The sequence below is a fragment of the Pelodiscus sinensis genome, chromosome 5, assembly GCF_052426305.1.
Source record: "Pelodiscus sinensis isolate ZL-2025 chromosome 5, ASM5242630v1, whole genome shotgun sequence".
Lineage (NCBI taxonomy): Eukaryota > Metazoa > Chordata > Testudines > Trionychidae > Pelodiscus > Pelodiscus sinensis.
In genome coordinates, this window is record NC_143056.1 from 62,109,912 (window position 1) to 62,134,181 (window position 24,270).

Consider the following 24,270-nt stretch of genomic DNA (forward strand, 5'->3'; position numbering starts at 1 on the left):
GTTTAGGGAGCTCCCCGACTAGCATACTGGCTTTTGTGGTTTGCATTCTAAGATGCCTATTTCTCCTCATTCATTGTGTAGGAAGCATAGGTACTGAGCTTAAGCTTTGTGGATCATTGTGTTGTTCCAGTGATTTTTCTAGGCACCTAAAATGTAAGTGCCATAACATTCATGGTTGCACCAGTTAATTCAATTGGAGGATTCTAGTTTCATATCTGTTCAGAATGGATGTATGACGCTTATCACTGAAGTGAGTAGAGAATTCTGGTTGTGTTTTTACATCCGCTTTTCACACAGGTAAATGACTCCACAAGGTGAGAGGCAAAGACAAATCAGACCCCCAGGAAGATCTTTCTTGCTAAGAAAATATAATGTTTACTGTTACTTTTGAGTGGAATTACATTGTAAGGACTGAGCATTGTTAGCTCTAAGGTCTGAAGAATGAATAATGATGGTATGATCTGACAATACATCAATTCCATGCATGCCTAGTGTTCTAAAGTTCTTTCAAATAAGGGATCCATGAACAACCCTGCAAACTTTCAAAACAATTCACTTTTGGGCTGAGACTAAGCATAGACAATTTCAGCACAAAAGGAATTTGTCTGAGGTAGTTATTAGCAACTATTGAAAAAGGGTTGGGAATAGAATGGTAGCTATAAATCAGTCTTAGTTACAGGAGAACCTCATAATCCATCCTCCACTAAACTGCACACTTTATTATAATCTGCACAAAATAATGGCAGTCTCTCTCCATCTCTCTGCAAAGATTTAATGGAGTGATGTCTTGTGTGAGTAAAATTTCATTATTTTCACAATATATACTACAGATACTACTATGAGGTATTAACATAAATCAAACTAAACTTCAGTTGACCAAGTAAAAGAACAAAGTTTATTTTGAGACACTATAGCCTACTTTTTCTGCCTTTTAAAATTCTGTTTTGTTCATTTAGTCACTAATTCACAAAATACAGTTGTTTGCAGTGCAGTCTCCCTGCAAATTAGTGAGGTTCTACACTATAGCATGTTACTGATGTACCTGCACACCATAACAGCAAAGACGTTTCCTTGGCAGAAACTGTAGGGATCCTGGACAATATGTCAGATTTTGGATTACTTTGATCTCAGTAACACTGGTGTAAATTTAGAGAAACTCTAGCAAAATCACAGCAGTTAGGTCAGATTTACACTGAGGTAACTGAGAGCAGAGTTAAGGACTAATAATATATGATATGTCATTCTGGATCTGGCTATGATCTGTCAGATCAGTGTCTTGCCTCAGCATTGGCCATTATCTGATATTTCTGAGAAGGCAAAAATGTTTCCCAAATGTTTCCCTAAATTCATGCTTTGGTGTACATGAAGTGAAGAAGGGCACGCCTGTGTGTCTTATTAGAGAATCCTGGAATTCCTTTACATTCAGGATACCAAAGGGTTTGTAAACATAGGCTTGGTCTGTGGTAGGAATTTCTGTTGGTATAGCAACACCTATCAAGGGTGTGGAAAATCCACATCCCTGAGCATCCTAATCCCTGGTATAGCCAGGGCTATGTCAATGGGAGGGTTTCTCCCATCAACGTAGCTACTGCCTTTCAGAAAATCAGATTACCACGCAGATGGGAGAAGTGTTCCTATCCATGTAGGTAGCATCTTCACTAAGTGCTACAACTATTGCTCTAGTCTAGACAAGACTGTAGACAGGGGTGGGGATGGGGACAGCTGCCCCAGGGCCCGGCAATTTAAAAGGGCCCAGGATTCCTGGCACTGCTGCTGCTATCCTGGCTGCAGCAGTGACCAGAACTCTGGGCCCTTTAAATCACTGTCGAAGCCCCGCATGGCATGGTCTGGGCAGTGCTGAGGGCTGGCTGTGGGAATCTAATCCCTAACCCAGCCCTTCTACTCAAGGCGCCTTCCATTCCGGGGGCCTGGAGCCTAAGCCTCCCTCCCTGCTGCATTGCTGGATGTCCGGGCAAATCTGTCGACAGCCCTGGCTGTAGAAGTTACGGGTAGAAGCTAAAATGTCCATGAGGGAACCTTGACTGAGCCACTTTCTTCCCTATATTTGTGGACAGTTGACTTGCAATTGCAATTATATGGAGTTTGGTCATTTAAACATATCCCTGCGTACAAGGGGTAGGGAGGGAGGAATTTATGAGAGAGGCTCTGGGTAAATTGGACTTGGTATGAAAACCTGACTGAGCACTTCTTTTGCATTTTTAGTTTTAGGAAATGTAGGGGAGCTTCTGGGGAGGGGGAGGGGGTTAAGAGTGTTTATAGCAAGTGTATAATGGCCCCTGGAAGGTGACACTCCTCCAAACAGACGTGGGGAATGCATAGAGTTGCCAGATGGTCTCCCAAAAAATACCGAACACGCGGGCTAAAAATTTGTCGAGCAAAAAAAAATAACACTGCCACGAACACAGTGGCTGTGTCTAGACTGGCAAGTTTTTCCGGAAAATCAGCAGCTTTTCCGGAAAAACTTGCCAGCTGTCTATACTGGCCGCTTGAATTTCCGGAAAAGCACTGACGATCTCATGTAAGATTGTCAGTGCTTTTCCGGAAATACTATGCTGCTCCCGTTCGGGCAAAAGTCTTTTTCCGAAAGACTTTTGCACAAAAGGGCCAGTGTAAACAGCACAGTACTGTTTTCAGCAAAAAAGCCCCGATCACGAAAATGGTGATCAGGGCTTTTTTGCGGAAAACCGTGTCTAGATTGGCCACGGACACTTTTCCGCAAAATGTGCTTTTGCAGAAAAGCATCCTGCCAATCTAGACGAGCTTTTCCAAAAATGCTTTTAACGGAAAAGTTTTCCGTTAAAAGCATTTTTGGAAAATCATGCCAGTGTAGACGTAGCTGCTATGTTTAATACTTTATTATAAACAGTCTTATTATAAACAGTCTTCATCCTACACCAGTGGTCCCCAACCTTTTGGGGCTGCTGGGGGCGGTGCCGCGCATGTGCCCAAGGGCAGGGCCGTCCATACACCGTGTACCCAGGGCTGGTGCCACCCATGCTCTGCACTCCCAGGGCCGGCGCCGCTCCTGTGCCGCACGCCCAGGGGTGGGGCTGCCCATACTCCATGCGCCCGGAGCCGGTGCCACTCCTGTACCGCGCGCCCAGGAGCAGGGTCGCCCATATGCCGTGCTCCCAGGACCGGAAAAGCCCATGCGCTGCATGCCCGGGGCCAGCGCCACTCCTGTGCCGTGTGCCCAGGGGAGGGGCTGCCCATACGCTACACGCCCAGGGCCCAGCACCGCCCATGCGCCACGTGCCCGGGGGCGGAGCCGGCCCTGATCATTCAGCGGGCGCACAGAAATGGCCTGGTGGGCGCCATGGTGCCTGCGGGCACTGCACTGGGGACCACTGTCCTACACCATCTCTATGTAAAGAGGCTTAGAAGTAATTGTGCAAATGTGCATGCTATTTTAATTGTTTTCTATTCCTCTAAAGCTATAGAAGAATTTAGAAGAACTCCTTTTTATCCTGCAGCTGAAATGATTGTAAAGAACTCCCAGGACTGATCTCACCCTGCCTCCCAACCACTCCTCCCGCCCCCACTAGGCTTCCGGGCTTCTGATGAGCCCAGAACAGCAATTGTGGTCCTGCCTCCCAGCAGGGACTCTCGGGTGGAAGGCGGGGCCACAGTCGCCTCTGGGAGCCTTTGATTGCGCAGAAGCCTGGAGGGGGCAGAGGGAGTGGCTGGGAGTCCCAGCCACTCTCCCCGCCCCCGCCACACTTCTGCGCAATCACAGGCTCCTAGCGCCGATTGTGGCCCCGCCTTCCAGCTGCTCCTCCCGCCCATGCCAGGTTTCCGTCTGGTGCGCAGCCAGAAAAATCAGAAAATACCGGACATTGCATGTGTCTGGTATTTTCTGATTTTTATTTTTACCAGATAGAGAGCGCAAATACTGGACTGTCCCGTAAAATATCGGACACCTGGCAACCCTAGGAATGCAGAACTCCTTGCTGATTTTGCAGATACAGACTAACATAGCTACCCCTCTGAGATCTTCCTCCATGTAATATAATTCCAAGTAAGTAAGTAGAGTTTCATCAGAAATTAATTTGGCTTAGAGTATTTACTCTGTCTTCCTCCATGAAAAAGAAATTTAACTGTCTCTTTAAGCAGTAGACCATGCCATGTGAGCACCTTTTATGCTGAGGCTGCTCTGCATCAGGTGGGGTAGCGTTGACTCAGCTGTTTTGGCTAGTTGTCTGTAAACTGGGTTGGAGTCTGGTCATTTAAACATATCTCTGTGTGGAGGGAGGAATTTATGAGGGGGAGGTTCTGGGTAAATTGGACTTGGTATGAAAACCTGACTGAGCAACTGTTTTGCATTTTTAGTTTTAGGAAGTGCAGGGGAGTGTCTATAGGGGAAAAAAGGGGCTTAAAGCAAGTGTATAATTGTTACAGTCCCTCACCAGGTATGGAGAGGTCTAATTTGAAAGCACCTCAGTTCAGGCTGGGAAAGCTAGTAATTTCTTTGTATGTGCTGGGGAGGAGGTAGTGGGGTTGGTTGTTGTTTTCAGTAAATGAAACTGAAAGCCTTCTGTCAAATTAATCTGTGCACAGTATATTTAAACATCTAGCAGTGTATGAAATTGTTCTTCTAAGGTACTGATAGTTACTTACATCTCAGTCTATAATGAATAGGACTCTATAGCCCTCCACACAGGTGGGAATATGCCACTGTTTTTCTATAGTTTCCAAACAGAGGTCTATTGAGAATGTAGCTTTTATATTTTATGGTATGGTTCCTAACTTGACTGACTGCTGCCTCCTTTCAGTTACACTCCTCCTGCCCTAACCTGTAGAAAACATGGAGTTTCTAGTTTGGATTTTATGATATTTGCGGAAGGATCTAGTTCTCTCCCATATGCAGTGTTATTTGACCTCCCCCTCCACACACACACACACAATCTTATAAAGGAATGAGTGATATGCTGCCAGATTCTTTGGGCTTAGCATGGACAGGTTGATTTTTAAAAACTGCAAGTCTGTGCAAAAATCCAGGTTAAATGAAGACATGGGATTTTGTGAATATTTAAGTAACACATCGGTAGATGGCAATGGAATTATCTCTGTGACTTTTCTGAGGGAGATCATTGAAGCTATAAAATAAAGAACAATCCCTTTAATACAGCAAATTGATGCATTGACATGTACGTCTGGCAATAGTATAATTTCAAATACTGTTATCAGAAGGGATCACCTTAAGTTTTTTGTTATCCCAGAAATTAGTGGGATGTGAGGGAGAAATCTTGTTGGGATACAGCCTACTCTCCAAAAGCACTGTGGTAAGACACTTTGAGGAGAAAGAGGTGATCAGGAACAGTCAACGAGGATTTGCTGAGGTCAAGTCATGCCTGACCAACCTAGTTGCCTTCTGTGATGAGATAACTGGCTCTGTGGATATTGGAAAAGTGGTGGATGTGATATACATTGACTTAAGTGAAGCTTTTGATAAGGTCCTCCACTGTATTCTTACCAGTAAGTTAAGGAAGTATGGTTTGGCTGAATGGACTGTAAGGTGGATAGAAAGCTGGCGAGATCGTCAGGTTCAATGGGTAGTGATCAATGGCTCTGTATAGTTGGCAGCTGGTATCAAGCTGCGTGTTGGTCCTGGGGCCGACTTTGTTCAGCATCTTCATTAATGATCTGAATGGTGGGATCTGTTGCTTTCTCAGCAAGTTTGCAGATGACACTAAGCTGGGGGAGAGGTAGATATGCTGGAGAGTAGAGAGAGAGTCCAGAATGACCTAGACAGATTGGAGGATTGGACCAAAAGAAATCTGAGGTTCCCCTAGGACAAGTGCAGAGTCTTGCACTTAGGACAGAAGAATCCAATGAATTGCTATAGGCTGGGAGCCGACTGGTTAAGCTGCAGTTCTGCAGAAAAAAACCTGGGAATTAGAGTGGAAGAGAAGCAAGATATGAGTCACCAGTGTGCCCTTGTTGCCAAGAAGGTTAATGGCATATTGGGCTGCATTAGTAGGAACACTGCCAGCAGATTGAGGGAAGTGATTATTCCTGTCCATTTGGCATTGGTGAGTCCACATGTGGAGTATTGCATCCAGTTTTGGGGACCCCACTACAGAAAGGATGAGGACAAACTGGAGAGTCCAGCAGAGGGCAATGAAAATTGTTAGGGGGCTGGAGTGTGTAACTTATGAGGAAAAGCAGAGGGAACTAAGCTTTATTTAGTCTACAGAAGAGAAGAGTGAGGAGGGATTTGATAGTAGCCTTCAGCTACCTAAAAGGGGGTTTCAAAGAAGATAGAGAGAGGCTGTTCTCAGTAGTGGCAGAGGACAGAACAAGAAACAGTGCTCTTAGGTTGTAATGGGGAGGTTCAGGTTGATATTTGGAAAAACTATTTCACTAGGAGAGTGGTGAAGCACTGGAATACACTAGAGGTGGTGGAATCTCCATCCTTAGAAGTTTTTATGGCCAGGCTTGACAAAGCCCTGGCTGGAATGATTTAGTTGGGATTTGTCCTTATTTAAGTAGGGTGTCGGGCCTCCTGATGTCTCTTCAAACCCTCATTTTCTATTATTAATAAATAGCACAGGAAGAGGGACAATGTTATAATCTTCTTTAGAGTCATAGGGTCTGCATATGTAAGCCCACGGTTTTGGCCAAGTAAGTCTAGTTGTCTGTAAGATGGTAACTTTGTAATGCCTTCTTGGGAATGTTCTAAGGCATCAGTAGGTACAAACCCAGTGTTCAAATTTGCACCAAAATCACGAGAAGTGCCTGATTCAGAAGGTCAGGCCCCCAAACTGCCTGGTGCTTCAGGCAGAAGATTCTGATGCCTGCACATATCATAGGTGGCACCTTAATTTACTGGGGAGCACAATGTTGTCTGGACTCTAACAGAAAATAAGACCATCTTACAGGGAGGGGATGTAGAAGGGAAAGAAGAGACTTGGAGGGATGGGAGAAGAGTGGCTAGGGGGTGGGGAAAATAGCCATGGTTGGGAGACATACCAGGGACCAGATGGATGGGCTCTTGGAAGTGGGGAGGGGGGAAAGTAGGGACCTAGAGAGGGTGGGGGCCAGTGGTGATAGAGAAGCAGAGGCTGGGAGAGAAGCGATCTGGTCTGGGGGAGGAGAAGAAGGGTTGGTGAGGGAGTGGGTGGGAAGGGCAAAGGAGAGACCTAAAGGGAATGGAGGGTGGGGCAGAATGGTGGTGGTGATGACAAGGAAGCAGAGCCCCAGTGGATGGGAGACTGAATAAATGGGCCTAGAAGCTAGGGCCTAGAATGGAGACCGGGAGAAAAAAGCAGGGCAGGGAAGAAACAGGGTCCTGGAGAGATGTTAGAAGAGATGGGTTAAGGAAATAGTGAACTGGGGGGGAGTGGGGGCACACCTGGAGCCCTACCATTAGCATAATGGGGAAAGGAGAAAAATGGTATGAGGGAGGGAGGGAGGGATGGCCGATACACCAAGCCCCTGGAATGAGGGAGGGGTGTGTGATTGCTGGAATCCCAGGAATAGACTGGAATGGGAGGTACAGAGGGAGCCTGTGTCTTCTTCACTGAAGTAGTGTTTGTAGCTTTAAGAAACTCTCTGGTGTTTGCATCTTTTAAGATCTGGAACATACCGTGATGTTTAAAAACCTTGTCTATTTAGGTTGGAGATTGAGCCTGGGGATGTAAAGAATGGAACATCTAAGGACTCTATGGCTGCATTTAGTTGATCCATTTGTTATATTCTCATTGTCTGTTTCTTTTTATCCAATTAATGTCAATAACTAAATGTTTGTTTGGGCTAATTGGGAATAAAGAAACATAACTCTCTTCTCTCTCTCTCTCTCTTTCTCTCTCACTCTCTCTCTCTCCCTCTTTTCCAAAGTCATTCTCTTCCTTTGTCATACTATTTTCTTTCTTCATCAGTGTGTCTTTTTCCCAACTGTCTCTCTTTCCTTTTGCTGCCCCATTCCAGTCTCCCTCCCTCCTCAGTGGTATCTGTCCTTTTTGTACTGGCGTAAATAACTGCATAAGAGGCATGGCTGTGGAGAATCCAGTTTTCAGCCTCTGTCACTTCCTGGATCATGCTATAGCTCCCTGAGATCTGTCCTGCTACTGGAAGGTTACACAAAATTACAACCAGGCTTTCGCTGTCTATGGAGGTGACTGTGACAGCAGGTCAGTAAATACTGCCACTGCCTATACCAGCACATTTCAAATGGTGAGTCAACAAACACAGGGATATTTATTCCCCTCTGCTGCTATTCAGACAACAAGCAGAATGTTTTAGATGTTGTCCGCTTTACAGGAGACAGGTCAGAAAGTTGGAATAGGAATGTTCTGTGACAGGCATTGACAGCTCATTCTTCATGGATAATGGGAAAACATCCACTTTTGTGGGGTTCCCGTGATGGTGGCAAGGGAGTAGTAGATACGCAGCTACCTTGTATTGTAAACAGTGATTGTTATTTTTTCACCATTTCAGAGAGTAATTGATGACTGTAGAAGGGACAAGAAATGAGGATATGTCAAAAGCGTTAATGTCCCAAAAGAGAAAGTGGCTTTATAAAGAGTTTCAGAGAAAGAACTCTGGTAATGTAAAGGCTAAGTCTGCTTTCTAGGGCAATTCTAGTTTTTGTACTTCTCCATCAGATATCGGTGTGTATGTGTATATATAACCATATAGGCCTGGTCTCCTACTGTTCTGACAGCTTGCATCGCTGAAAGAAGTTAAGTTACCTGCCTGCGCCTTGAATGAAGAGCTGACACTTAATTGTATACAGGGAATAGCATAAACATTGACAAGATTCTCTTATGGACAAATAGATTGAAGAATGTGCTCTCTAAATGCTGAATAGTGCATGTATTGCTGTTTGTTAGATACTTGTTTCATTAAATGTACTTATTTGTTATGGAAATAGTTTGGTTTACTAGTATAACTGGAAACACTTCTGATTAACAATTACTGATCAGTTATTAAGGGATAGAGATAATTTAGCTATAGTAATTCCAGATTTGCCTAGATGTAGATTAATAAAGCAACTCTTAGGAACTCTGACTCTTTAATTCATGTCCCTTGGCCTCCTTCGTTCCTAAACTTACTATGTCACTGTGTGGGAGGTGAGATTAATTTACTGATGCACCTTTGTTTCACAGAAACTATTGCCCAAGAGGGTGTCGTCAAAGTGATTGCAGCATGAAATTGTTAGTGAGAGAGGGATCTTGGCATGCTTTGTGTAGTCCAAATCCAGATAGCCCATTCCTCATTGAAAGGCAACCACGCCTGGGGTAAAATGCATGGCAGCTACTGTGTACATGTAGTATGTGAGTGTGCATATGTGTGCGTCTTTTGCTACTGTGTATCCACAAGCATGTGTGTGTAATGTGTTGATGGGAAGAAGGGTGTTAGGTACTGATGAATAACTTCTCCAGTTCTTCTTAAATTTCTCTCTAATTTAATTTTCTTAAACTTCTCTATAATTATCCACCTTAAAATCTGACCAAGGCACCCATGTTCACACCCATTCTTTGTGTCTGATCTTGCCTAACCAAAAGCAGTCAGGAACTTGGTTCTCTGTCTCCTTTTGAACGATGATCTGTCCATTAGCACAGTGACCCCTAACATCATGTTGGGGTATTGGTTCAATACTGACTCAAAGGGAAGAGTGCCATCTACTGAATCATAAGCACCATTTCCTGCAAGCACCTGTTTCCTTGGAAGTTTCTGTCATGGCTACAGGGTTAGCTGAGTCTCTGTTTCCTGCCTGGTCTCCCAGGGTATGGCTACACTGCAGTGCTATTTCGGGATACCAGAGGTATCCTGAAATAGCTCCCCCACGTCTTCACAAGCCACCTGTTGTTTCAAAATATTTTTCAAAATAATGGGCGCGCTACTTCAGCATTCCGGTAACCCTAATTCCACAGTGCTTAATGGATGACTCGAAATAACACTTTATTTCGAAATAAGTACGCAATTTGCGTAGTGCAAATTGTGTATCTTATTTCAAGTTTAGAATGCAGTGTAGTCCTAGCCCCAGAGAGCACCCTCACAGTCAACATGCCTCCTGCCTTTATCTCTCCTGAGATGGCATTCTACAATTTACATGTTTTGATTTGGACCCAGGGCCACAGCACTCTGTATTGACCATGTTTACCCTGTAGATCTGACTAGTATCTGGCACCAGTAGGGTCTTCCCTTTACTCCTGTGGCCAGTGGTGAATATAGCGGCCAAACAGCCTTTCTAAAGCCAAAGCATTGATTGTTTTTAGAGTAGGAACAAAGCTTCAGAGAGAAGGGATTTTAAAGCAGTCTTTGTGCATATCTTTTTTTACCTAAAGGTTTGTCCTCACCTGGTGGCAAGCTAAGCAGGGCTAATGTATTCAGAGCTCCTATTGGCTGCCTGTAGGGTTGCCAGGTGTCTGATTTTGAACCAGACAGTCTAGTATTTGAGCTTTCTGTTTGGGGAAACAAATTGAGAAAATATAAATGTCCGGTATTTTCTAAATAAGATGTAATATAGATTGTCATGTAATGTCAACTGTGTCCAGTATTTTTGTTGAAACCATCTGGCAACCCTAGCTGCCTGTGTCTCATCCTGATTACTGCAAAAAGCTCCCTCCTCTCTTGAGAGAGTCTTTCTAGCTTGGTGTGGTCCTTTTGATCTGTGGTATGCACACACCTTTTCCTGGAATTGGTAATGTCTCTTAACCCTCGAGTATTTGTTGAGAAATGGTCTGATTTGCCCCATTCTCTTTTCTACCTGCTTTTTTCCCCCCTTACAGCCCCCGATCAAAATAAACCAATATATTCACACAGTGTACATCCCAGTAATGAGGTCAACAGACAGTATTCATAGTAAGAAATTATTTCAGATCATCTCCAAATCCAACAGTTTTCAATCCAAGTATTGACCAGATGTGACTTTCCCTAGCTGCTGAAATCACAGTGGTATAGCTTGCAAAGCTGTTACAGTGATTCTGGAGAGTAAAGTGAGATCACTGTTAGATTCTTTGCTCTGCCTTTGACCAGTACCTTAGTTAATATGCTGTTTATGGAAAGAGAGCCTGTTTTAAAAATGTATAGGACAGCTTGGTAGTCCAGTGGTAAAATATACTGCTGACTCTGAGGCTACATCTACACTGACCCCATAAAACGGAATAGTCATGCAAAGCAGGTAAGTCAGAATAGGGAAATCCGCGGGGGATTTAAATATCCCCCGCGGATTTAAATAAACATGTCCGCCGCTTTTTTTCCGGCTTGGCGAAAAGCCGGAAAAAAGCGTCTAGACTGGTGCGATCCTCCGGAAAGTAGGAATAAGAGATCCTCTGGAAAAGGGCTTTATTCCGGAGGATCGCGCCAGTCTAGACGCTTTTTTCCGGCTTTTCGCCAAGCCGGAAAAAAGCGGCGGACATGTTTATTTAAATCCGCGAGGGATATTTAAATCCCCCGCGGATTTCCCTATTCTGACTTACCTGCTTTGCATGACTATTCCGTTTTATGGGGCCAGTGTAGACATAGCCTGAAAGATTGACTCCCTCACTCTTCAGGTTGGGAGCATTGCATAGGCAGCACTAAGTCCCCAGGGACAGGTAAAACCCTTTACCTTTGGGTGACTCCCTTTAGCCGACAGCATTGATGGGTTTTTTGAAGGTAACTGAATGCCCTGAGGGTATGTTGCTTTGATACAGGACTCTTGAGGGAAGTAGTGAAATAAAGATATAATGGAAATGGTTTTTAATAGTACCTCTTCCCCGCTCTCTGCACCAATCTTTCTTTAAATGCAGAAGTGCAATAAAGTTGCTAAGCATAAAGGAAGCAAGTCTGAAAACGGTAGTGACTCTGAAAAGTCTGATCCGATTGAGGAGCTATTGCATGCTCTCACATTGGAAATCAACTCTCCAGTAAGCTTACAGATCTACATAAGTATTCCTTTACAATGATTGCGGTCTGCTGAGTAAATAGTATGCATATACTTTAAGTACTCATAGGCTGCACTATCATCTCCCATATGCTTCTGTGAATTGTTTTCTATTTTAATGCTACCTTTAAAGGAGTAGAAAACTCAACTAGTTTCATTACAGCCGGCTGTCAATCTGTTTCACAACTTCAGCTACGTGAGTAACACAGCTGAAGTTGACGTACTTAGATCTACTTAACACAGCATCTTCCCTGTGGTAAGTCAATAGCTGACGTTCTTCTGTTGACTCTCCTTACTATTCTAATTTTAATGGAGTACTGGAGTAGACGGGAGAGTGCTCAGTGATTGATCCAGCGAGTAGGGAAGACATGCCCTTAGTATTAACACTGTGCTTTTCTACAGATCCTGTCTTCTGAGAATCTCAAAACACGAGGATCTTACAAAGATGGCTAGGTTATTAGATGAAGGCCAATTGCTACTGCTCATCCCCTGTGGCTCTCAACAACTGAAAAAGATTTATCAAAGATAATAGCAAATTTTTCAGACAGCCTCACCTCTAGCTTTTGTACCATGGTTACAGGCAGTGTACATTTATTTGCTTGGAGAGGCCACGTTTCAAATTAAACTTCAGTCAGGCCTCATATCCCCAGTTATCAGACCTCAGTCCAAAAGCATGTTGGTTAGTTTTCATGGTAGTTTGTTAGTATGCTAGGTCCAAGTGGCTGAGTCACTGTTCAGAAGAGTAGCCTCTAGTATTGGCTGACCACTTGCTCCGGAGATGGCTAACCTTGAAAATTATATTGGAACCCTACTCTAATCCATTGTATGTGGTACTGTGTGAAATCATTGCTTTCAACTGTATGGTAGACTCATACAATTATTTTACCATCATGTAGAGAATTTATCAGTAGCTTACAAATCCTGGTTGCTGAGAGAAATTGTGCTCTTTCATGGAAGTGGCAGGTAGGTGAATAAACAGAAGGTTCCAAAGCTGTGTCTTAAAAGAATTTTATATCTACACAAACTGCCTTAGGAATGAGTTCAGAAAACAGATCACCAATTGTTTGAAATGTTCTCTTTACCTCTCAGCCCATTTAACTCAAGCACAGCAAGGATTTCAAAACACTGTATGAATGATCAGCCATTATGGGTTACACAGTACTCAGGTCTAATGAGAAGAGAGTATTTCAGCCTTTTAAATTTACTTGGGTTTTGCTAAATTCCAACCAGATCTGTAAATGTTATTTTAACCTAGTTTTTTAAGGCTTAGTTGACTGTGTGTTCATTGGTGTATGCTGTCTGTTTAGACATACACTCACACTGTGATTGGATTATCCCATGTGGCATGTGCTTGCTTCCCAAAGTCCTCCTGAACTGCAGACTACTGTAGTGGGAGTTAAATGAATGGCAAACATGTTAAAGCTGATGGATAAGTTTCAAGATGTGGGAGTTAGTGGAAATCAGGGAGCATATATTTCCTTCCCTAATTTCAGTGAAAGTCACAGATTTTATTTTTGAGAAAATGGACCTTGCTTGTCATAACTTCCAGTTGGTAAATCACAGGTTATGTGGCTCTGACTACAGCTCCTCAGTAGGGAGCTCCCCATCACCGTTGTCTCCTTGTTGGGAAATCCTACCCTCTGTGTTTAGAGTGGCCACGAATGGGAAAAGACATGTAGAAACTTGACTATCTGTGTTAAGGCCCTGGTACTGGCTCCAGAGGGGCATAATTTTTGGGGGGGGCATAATTTCCTTCTTGTAGCCCACCCAGGCTGGATACTGCAACTAAGTACCACTGCTTTGAACAAGCATTCTGCTCGCAATGGATGGCCAGTCCCAGGGCTGGCTCCATGAGCTGGTCCTAGAAAGCCCTTTGTCCCTGGTGCCCCACCGTAGGGTGAGTGCTGAGTTTGGTAATAACAAAGAAAGTTTTAAAAATATATATTTTTCTCCTTTAAAAACCAAAAGGGATTTGTGAGGTAGGATCATCCTATTGTGGAATAGCTGTAGGTAATTACAAAAGCAAGCCCTTAGTGACAGCAATACTTCCACTAAAACGTGTATAAAACAGACTCTTAACTGATGTGTTTACTGTCTCCATGGCTGGAAGAGGAGAGAAACTGCCCCTTATGTCACAATTCACATATGGGGGTGACACCCTTCCCTTTACTATTGATATGATCCTTCAGAGGGAGGATGTATGGAATATTGGGGTGGGAGGTTCTGTGGCAGTTGGTCCCTCCTAGATAATATTTAAAACTGTCTTCCCCCTGAAAGAATAGGAAATTTGCTGATACTGAATTACAATACTATTTACAAAAGGAGTTTGTGCCAATAAACCAATAAGGGAGAATTTTTCATTGTGCTTTCATTTCTGAGAGGTCACAATCACCTGCCATCTAATTCTCAAAGAGGGAGTTTATGCCTTTATATGTGCTATAATGACAGTGTTATATACTGCTAGTATATTGGTAACTGAGGAACCAGAAAATGGGTTCCTAGAGATGGCTATAGGACAGCAGAGAATGGTTTTCTATAACACTTCCTGTCTTCATATTTCTCCACAGCATCCAGGAGTCCATTCCTATCCTCAGATGTTCATGCTTGCACAACTGAGTTTACAAATATCTGTATAGGCAGCAGCATAATCTTCATTTGTTCTGCCACGCTATGTACCAGGAGAAAAGTAATCTGATCTATACCTTCAGTGGAGAGGGGAAACAATGTAAATGGGGAAAGCTGTGAAGAATCGTGATTATATTGAAGACACTGCAATGTAAATACTGGTTAAGGTGTTACATTGCTATTTATCTGTACAGGAGTTGCTAGTAGCTCCATTTATGGGTAAATTCCAGTTTCTATGCTACTGCTGCTTTTCCAATTGTTTTATACATTTCCTGAACTAACTTTTCTTTTCTCTTTATGGCTCAATTTTTTCAAAGATTGGTCTCGGCTGAAAAATGAATTTTGAGAGTTTCTAACACAATTGTTCCATCTTTTTCAGTTAAAGGAAAGTGTATTTTTCCTCTGTTCAGTTGATTAACGTACATATTTGAATATTTAGTTATATTTGGGGAGGATGTATTAGTTAGGATGCTGGTGTGTAGGAGAGGCCATCAATTAAGGACATCATGATTAAAGAATTCATTAGTTACAGACACCTCACTTTAAGGTGTTGGGTAAAAGTGCACTGTGAATTTTGTCAGCAGTTGGGATAGAGAATCAATCACAAAAATTAGCATTGATGTGATGTTAAAGTCACAAAATCAAAAAGTTAAGGTTTTACTACAATGTTAATTTAGGCAGATTATTCAGATATTGTATTTTCTACTGTAATTTCCCTTCTGAATTGCAAACCTTATCATATTACTGTGTAACCTATAATCATATATTTTACAGGATATGACAGTGTTAGGAGTCTTAATGTTGGTTATTTTCTTTATATGTGAATGCTTGATTTCTGTGCACTAATAATTATTGCATTTAATATTATGCCTGTTTATGAATTGCAGTAATCATTGGAGGGAGGTTAGTTTAATAGAATAAATAGATAAATATGTGGTCAACAGGTATTGATTTAACCCAAAGGTTTCCATTTTTTCATAGTATAGGACATACTTAATACAAAGACTGTTGTGTGTACTGCTTGTCCTCCCATGAATATTGGCACAGATTGTCTTTCCTCTCATTTACAATCACACAACATCCAAGTGACTTCAGTTGTTTAAAGAGAAAGGTGTTTCGTGTATCTTTACTTTTTAATTCTCTTTAGCAGGTGGGAAAGAAGCCAGCATGCAACCGGATCACATGCCACCTTTTGGGAACCCGATTTAAGGTGTAAGTGTTGCTGTGATTTCCTCTATTTCAGGTCTGTCTCATTTACTAGCAATTGCTGTATTAGTTCTGTTAGATCCAGGTGAGAGAGGTAGGATTAGTTTAAGACATAGACTATATTCTAGATCATCAACTGCCTTTGCAGTTCTCTTTGCAGAGTGCAGCAGAGGACTCATCTGGATGGGGAGGAAGTACTAGAGCTTGACTGACAAGTTGAGTCAGTGACCTGAATATGGCAGTTGTGCAGGGGGAGTAGGCACAAGTGAAGGTTCCATGGAATGTCAGTGACCTGGTTATACATGCCCTGGGATGGGGAGGGAATGAGGGTGAGTGCAGCAGAGAGCAAGGGAAGTTCTGGACGGTGGGAGACTGGCTCTGGAAGCTCAGTGATGTGTAGAGTCACAAGGGCGGGGGGGGGGGGAGAGTGGGTGGCAGGCTGGCGATGGTCTTCAGTGGGTCGGGCATGAGAGTCTCGTTAATGGATTCTGTGGGTTGGGGAGAGGTAGGTGTCTGGGGGGAGACTGTTTGGGATGGGAAGAGAGGGCAGCAGAATGTGAATGGGGTGGGACAGGATGTAGGGCGCGTGTAGGCTGGTTGGGATGGAAACGGGGGCGAGGCGGGGGCTTCTTGAGGGGCCGGGAAGAGGCTCTAGGGGGATACAGGCAGGGATGGGGGTGCAGTGGGGTGTGGGATGAGGAAGGGATCCTACGACGCTGGCAGGTGGGCTGGGTCAGGGGCTCGCCCAGCGCTGCTCCGCAGGGGATGCTGAGGCTCGCGTGTGGCTGGCCCCTCCCCCACGCTGGGGCGGTGGTGGCCATGCCGTGGCTGCTGGGAGCCTCCTGCGCTGGGACCCGGTTGTGGTGGGGGGGGCGCTTGGCCCGGCTGGGGCGGGTGGCCGGAGCGGGGATTGGCTGGCTGGGGCCCGTGTGATTGGCGCTGTAGAGAAGCGGCCTGGTGGGCAGGGCGCTGATTGGCTGCGGACGAGGAAGCAGGAAGGAGGACGGAGGGGCTTGCTGCTTTCGGGGAGTTAGAGCCGAGCGGCAGCGGCGGAGGAGCCTCTTGTCCCAGCCGTAGCGGCCGCCTGCTCCCGGCCTGTGTGCGCGGGGCGGCCGCGGCGGGCGGGCGGAGCCTGATCGCAGCGCCCCGAGGGGGCGCCCCCATCCCCATCCCGCAGCCAGGAGGCTCCGGAGGAGGGGGAGGCGGCGGCGGAGGCGCTGACGCAGCAGCGTGGAGCCCGGGACTCGGGCGCCCCGGGGGGGGTCCAGCTGCTGGATTCCATCCCGGCCGGGGCCTCCGGCTGCCCTGGGCCCCGACGGGCCGGGCCGGCCACGGAGCAGCGCGGGAGAGCGCCGCGGTGAGTCCCACGCGATGGTGCTCGGGGCTCCGCCCGCCCCGGGATCCCGCACGGCGGAGGCTGTGGCGCACGGCTGGCTCTGTCTCCCCGGGTAACTTCCATTGCGGAGCGGGGTGATGGGAACAGGTGCTGCCGCGGGGAGGGGATGCAGCTCCCGCCGCCCCCGCCGAGGCGGTTCCTGCGGGACGCCCCTGCCCAGGGCGCCGCGTCAGGTCGGGAAGACGAGGAACTTTCCGCCCGGATCCGGCTGAGGGAAGGCGGGGGCTGGTTTACTTCGGCGGGTATCCGACCCCCCCCCTCTCCCGGGGGAGTCCCCTGCCCGAGGTGAGCAGGCAGGCGGGCGGCCCATACTCGGCGGCGTGAGGTGACAGATACTGTGGGGCTGGGGCGGCGGAATCTCTTCTCCCTCGCCCTGCGATCCCCGCTTGGGCCCCACTCCCCTTCGCGCGTGTGCCTGGGGTCGGGGATCTGGCTGCGTCGGCCTCTCAGAGCTCAGCCACTGTTACGATCTGCCTCGCAGTGCTCTCCAGAGCTAGCGAAGCGGGGGCGGGTGGGTCTGTAGCCCTTAGGCTGGTAGATGGGGGGCGATGTGACCGCAAGGCGCATCCTGCTCCAGGCTGGCGCTTGGGCGAGCTGAAGGACACAGTGGGGTGTTCCCATTTTACCCCGCCCATCACCCTGCTGTCTGAGCCGCTTCCCCCTCCCCAGAAAGCAGAGGAAATGGCCTTTGTGGCAGGTGGGTTGAGCTGTGGTTATGACTCCTTGGTATCGTCGGAGCCATATCATATCGGTGACCGGGCTGTTTTGCTCTGGGATTAGCTTTATGTTTAAAGTTATGTAATAAAACAATTAACTTGGAAACTCCAAATGATGTGGAGAATGGCATGTGATGGGCTCAAGGGGAGCACACAAATGGTGTTTGTGCTCCTCCGCCAGCTATTTTTTCCCCTTTCTTCTGCCTCTTCAGTCGTAGGAATATTTTACAACGTGCTACTTTTGAAAGGGCTGCAAATCTATATAGAGGCTTTTTTTTGATAAACCAGACTGAGACAGATGTCCTTATTAAAATGGTTCTAAAGGACAAAGACAAACAGAATGCTTGGTTCGGAGATGTTGGGCAACTTGACAGGCAATTTGAAACTGGGGGGGGGGGGGGGGACTGAGAAGTGACTAAGCATTATAGCCTTAAAGGAAAAAATTGTTTGAAAATAAATCTTGATGGGTTTTCTGTGGAAAGAGTAAGTCACAAATGAATCAATATCAAGTTAAAGTGTCATATATTAGAAGGGAGGGACAAGTTTTAAGTTTGTATATCTTTTGGTGCATGTGTTTGAAGCAACATCATGTTAAGAAAAACAGAGAAGGAATTTGTTAGGGGAGTGGACTTCCCATAGAGAAAGTGTCATTTGACTCCCCTTCACAGAAAGTTATGGTGATCTTAACAAGGGAAATGCCAGCTTTGGATTTGTGAGTGGATTGGGTTGAAACACTTAGATGGAGAGCAGACAATATGTGCTCACTATATACTTATTCAAGTATAATGGCTTTTGGTGTTTCATGATTAGTTTATTTTCAGGTATCTTTAATATCAGATCCAGGGCACTACATCAGTTTGAGTGGAATGGAAGTTTGAAAGGTGTCTATATAATAGTAGGAATTTAGCTTGTGTGGCTTATTATGAGCAGATTTGCTGTTATGGGTGTGCCACAAATTAGAATAACTACACTAGGAATAAATGTTCATCAAATAGATAAGTTCTAACTTTCTTATGGTATAGACTATTTGTTAATACAGTGACTGTATCATTATTTGCCAGTTATTATTAATTCAAAACAAAGGAAAGTGATAGTTTACACATAGTAATATTAGTTAATATGCAATAAATAATCTGATTTTAATAAATATTGTGTTTGGAGTGTATTTGGATTAATTCCACAGTTTCCTTTGCTCTTTGCTTTAACCATTCCTCCTCTTCCCCTGCACATGCTGCCCACTTGCATGGTTCCCATCCTGCTGGATATTCTCTCTCCTGTTGGTGGCTCTCATTGCTGAGAGAAGCTTGTTTCTTTTGTGTAGCAGTGGCTTCTAATAGAGGCAGCTTCACTGGCTCCTTCTTTCCAGCTGCTTCTGTAAGATACAGGAGCCAGCACCATGTGACTGGCCAGATCTCTATAGACTAACAAGTGCTCTCTGGACTATGGTTCAAGAACCAGTGATCTGGATAAATGGAGATGCTAAAATCCCAGGTTATTCTTGTTACAACTCTTTTAATGGTGCATTATGGCAACCCAATCTGTTTTTAAAAGAGCAGCTGGTATTTTTTGAGACAACTTTGAAAATGTTAATTCTAGAATTTATTTTGTCTATAATGACATGTCTTTCTAAAGAGAGTACCCTGCAAACAGGATTTTTTTTAAGAGTTCAGCTACTGCTGATACTTACTCCACATCTGAAGTCGTCATTATTAGGAGTACATGAACTTTAAAGAAGACATTTCTGGGCAGTTGATACTATCGTTAATTGACCTATCCATCAATCGGTCACAATTAGAATATGATAATTTCAGGTTACTATTACTAAGCAGAGCTCAGTGTGTTCTGTGATTTATTTTTTGGGGGGAGAGGAGGGGAGGGAGAGAAGGATGCAAAATTAGCTTCAGAATCTGAGCTTTTATTTTAAAAAATGTAAGTTTCTAGCCCTTATGGTTGTGAAAGAAACCTCCCAAATGTGATGCAGTGAGCATTATTCATTTCCTTTGCAATCTAATAACTAAAATGCCCGCATTAACTATTTCACTACTGATCATTTTAGCAGTAATATCCAAATAATGAGCCTATCCCACAATCTGAAATCATTCCCCACACTTAAGCACCATATACCCGAACTGTCCCCTGCGGAGCTTCCAGAAACTTCAGATTTCTTGACATCTTCTATGATGTGGTCTTGCAACTTCAATATAAAATTGTTGGTAAACTAATTTTATTTTTAATTTAGCCAGATTCAAAACCTGGAATGTTTGTATTAATTTTTATATTTAATTTGGTAAATCCCTCCATTTTTAAATGTAGTTGAAGCCACCTCTGTTTCTAGGCTCTTGTATTATGAATACTGCAGAATTTAAGTTAACCTCACTACAACCTTGCTTAGAGATACACAATTTAGCTTAAAGATCCAGAACTATTGTTCAGGGAAGAATAATTTACTGGGAATCTTTATGTGTAGGATCTTATCTGGATTATGCAGTTTGCTATCACCTAAAACAGTTATGCTGAACAATACAGTGCCACTGCCTTAGTAAAAAATGTTTTTGTGCCGTGATGGATTTTGTCATTGAAAAATCTACAATTATAACCAGTGGCTAAAATAGTGTCTCACTTGCTTTAGTGTTCAGCTTGGTTTAATCTCTAGGTGAAGTTTTACACATTTAAATATGGGGCTCAAATCTTGGGGAAAACGATGACTTAGTCATCTTCACATTTTTGGCATTAATGTTGATAATGCACTTTTGATATAGCAGTATTGTGGCCTGATAATGGATTCCTAGCTGGAATTTGGTTACTTTCAAAGCCTCTGAAGTTGTGCATCACTGTATTTACAGTGGCTTACAATAATTTGTTTTTTAAAAGAAAAATGTAATTTTTGTCACATTCAGGTTTCTGCTCTATCTTTATACCACCTTTATTCATTTTCATCATTGGTTGAAACTAGTGGGTTAATTTATTGTTATGTCTTAGCAATAATTGTCATTGTGTAGTGAGTGTGTATTGTGAGCAGATTATTCTTGTGCTTATACAGTACATGGATATTTTACTTAGGTGATGATGAATAACTGTTTGGGAAATCTGTACCCTTTTTCAAAATTTGACCTGATATACTTTAGTATTGAATCCACGCTCTTAACTGCAGACCTATCCAAAACAAACAATTGAAAAACATAATTAGAAATCCTAGGCAAACATAGGCATGCAGTCACATTCTGTCATTAAACTCATGCACAAGAAAACTAGTATATTTCTAATGCTCCAACTTAGTGTGTAAAATCTTTAACATACGTGGACATCTTTGAGAGTTTTTACACACACAAGGTCCACACTGATTTTTGTTCCATCCATTATTTGCCAAGCCACCATAATGCACGTGTTGTGCGTGTGGAGGAACACACACACCATGGAGAGATAATCTATTTCCCAATTAATCAATTGAAGTAATTAAAAGTTCCCAGTGTCTTCTCTGTGAATAATCAAATGAAAACAGAAGTTCAGAAAAAACAGTAAACATGGAAAGTAAACATGGAAACAACTTTTCTGTAGTATAATGCACTACAACAAACATTGAAACAAGAAAAAAACAACAAATGCTTAAAATATACATTATACGTTTTATACTGCTGAGTATGCCATGGTCAGGGATAATATTGTATAATGACTATTAGGGAAATGTTGGCAAAAATCTTCTGGGATTCCTTCTACGTTCCATGGGATTTCTTGAAGGGCTTTTTCCTCTTTGCCATATTCTTAAACGTCATTCAGCATCAAGGCAATTTATTGCTTTCAGCAAGTAAAATGGCTATGATTCACCACTACAAGTTCAGTATGTATCTTCAGATATTTCCCCAAATTGCTAAGTATGTGAAACATATTAAAACCATAGTTTTAGGTGGCATCTGTTGTAGAATGCTGTGTAGGCAGTTCTTTATGAAGAATGTAAATAGCAAAACATGATTTAGTCTGTAAATACTTTAGAGGCAGAGAATATCTAAGAATATGCATGGTGCCTAACACAATGAAGTGCTGTTTTTAGCGGAAGGCTAAAACATGCTATTTATGTGTATATATGCACAAACAGTAGAATACAATATATACCTAGGCTATACATGCGAATATAAAAGTTAACTCTTACTGGTGTTAACTAAAGTTTATGTTGTTGATCTTCACTATTGAATACATACTGTTGAATAAAATAAAATTTGAACTGGGGACACTTGTACACAATTTTCCTTATAAATATTATTCATACCAACTTTATTAATATTTAAATAAAGATAATTTTTATTGTTTTGTACGAAATATGCAAAGTTCCTTTTTCAGTCTTCCTGCACAATACTGTAGTGGTTGGGTCGCAAACACTTCAACAGAATGTCTAGTTAAAATTTTTTTAAAAAACCCCTTTTCCATTGGCATAGTAACAAAATACATACTTTAAGAAAAAAGGATTTTAAATGAAACCAAAAGTTGGGTCTTTATGGTTTGACCATGTCCATATAGATAGTTTCAAAATGAGTTCAGTTTTATGCCTGTCTTCTGTTCCTTTTGCCAATTATTGTGATTTTTTTTTTATTTTTTTTATTTTTTTATTTTTTTTTACAATCCCATTTTCCTATTGCTACAGGGGCAAACCTCCCCCCCTCCCATAGGGGAAACAATGTAAAGGGAAAAGAGTGAAATTGAGTAGACCAAGTGCCTTCAACTGCCCAAAGTAAACAATCTACTAAACAAACTTGCACTTAATCTTAGTTGTAGCCACACTGTAAATTTTCAAAATTCATGTAGAAGTATAATTTAAACTGATGTCCATTTAAAGGATTTGTAATGAGACTTCCCTGAACAAGGATAGGAGTTCTGATTTTTTCAACTTTACTGAAGGGCTCTAGAAATAAGGGGGGAAATGGGTAAAACTAATTCTTTCACTTGTGTATCCAACTAATAATTTATTTACACTTAATATTCTGCTACAATTTTTTAGCTAAAATTCTTGAGCTTTAAAAGAGCATGTGCAGATCTCTCCAGATTTTGCACAGGCCCTCTGCTAAGAGCACTAAGCCAAGTTATACCAGCTTGCTGTATAATTGCCTTCGTAGCTGATGGAAGGGTGAATGTGTTCAGGCAGCAAGTAGTTATGGAATGTCAGGATACACAATGTGCCATAGGTCCAACTGCACTAAGCAAGTGCACTTGTCTGTAGCTAGTATGTCATTAGCAGTGAAGTGCATCTAATAAACACTCATTAAGATGAAAAAGTAGAAACGTATATTTTTATACTCTGGTGTTTCAGGATGCAGACTTCTCATTGCAGCAATGCTTCCAGAAACTTAACATTTTAAAGGTTGTGATTGGCAGGGCTAGAAACTTCACTTTCTTAAAGCACTTTTCCCAGCTATGAGTTAACCGATTAACATTGGGGGAAAATAACTGTGGTGGTTTTACCTCTGGATTTCATTAAGCTGGTCAGTTTCATTCTTGCTGTGAACTTGTTCTATTCATTTTCATTTTCTGGTATTTCTACGGTAATGCAAGGTTGTTTGGTTCCAAAACACTTCAGGGAATTTTTTTAACCATGTATGTTCCGGTGGAATTTACTGATAGGTTCACTGTTAATTAAATGTTCAGTTACAATCCTAGGCAGGCATACAATTAAGTTCAGGTAAACATTGTGAATGGCAGATTTTTGGCATGGTTTTTAGTATCCACTGATACTGTGCTTATGTCTGGTACAGCATTGTTATGCTGAGAGAGTTGGTGTACTGTTCTACATGACTGGTATTGAGAAGGATTGATATATAAATTGGATATCTTGGGACTTGTATATGTTGTGGTCTTTTTATACACCTGTAGGAAAGGCTAAAATATAGTAAAGCTGTTTTTCTTTATAGGTGTATATGCAAGTATTTGGTCTAGCATTTTTTGTGTAGGATAGACGCAAATGTTTATAGAAATTGCTCTCTATACAAGTAAGCCTCTGGATGGTTAAAGTAGAATGATTTTTTTAATTGGAATAAATGGGATTTATTAAGCATTTTATTTCTTTCATGTGGTGTGTTATGGCTTTAGTTCAGGCCTGTCCGGTCTTATTTTAACTTGGGCTGTGACTTTTGTTGCTTGTTTAGCTACAGCTTAATTGTGTGGTTTTCCTTTGTGAGACATACCATGACAATGTTTCTTTGCACCTATTGTTAGTGTGTTTATTCAAAATATTGCTTAAAATGTTCAGGGATGGATGTGTGTCCCTGGAACAAAATACTCTGGATCTTTATCAGGTAATATCTCAAAGGTTTTTTGTAAGCTCTTGTGTATGTGTTACTTATGTTGTAATTTATCTAATATTTTCTTTGAAATTAAAATGATAGACTTTTAAGTTATGTAAAACTGTTTATTTTCCCAAATGTATCTTAGTCTGAATGTTATTTAAATGA

At 42.8% G+C, this 24,270-nt stretch overlaps 1 protein-coding gene across 2 annotated transcripts in view; it reads left to right on the forward strand.

Moving 5' to 3' along the window:
* Positions 1-3,903: 3,903 nt before the first annotated feature.
* The window catches only part of BAHD1 (bromo adjacent homology domain containing 1), an 87,445-nt gene continuing 67,078 nt past the window's right edge, over positions 3,904-24,270 (forward strand). Inside the window, exons 1-2 of one of the 2 annotated variants that reach the window (XM_075927097.2) lie at positions 3,904-4,039; positions 15,666-15,730. The gene's annotated coding sequence lies outside the window, so the exon portion shown is untranslated. Of the gene's footprint in view, positions 4,040-15,665; positions 15,731-16,528; positions 17,082-24,270 lie in introns of those variants that run through there. The other variant, XM_075927096.2, reaches the window with a different exon arrangement.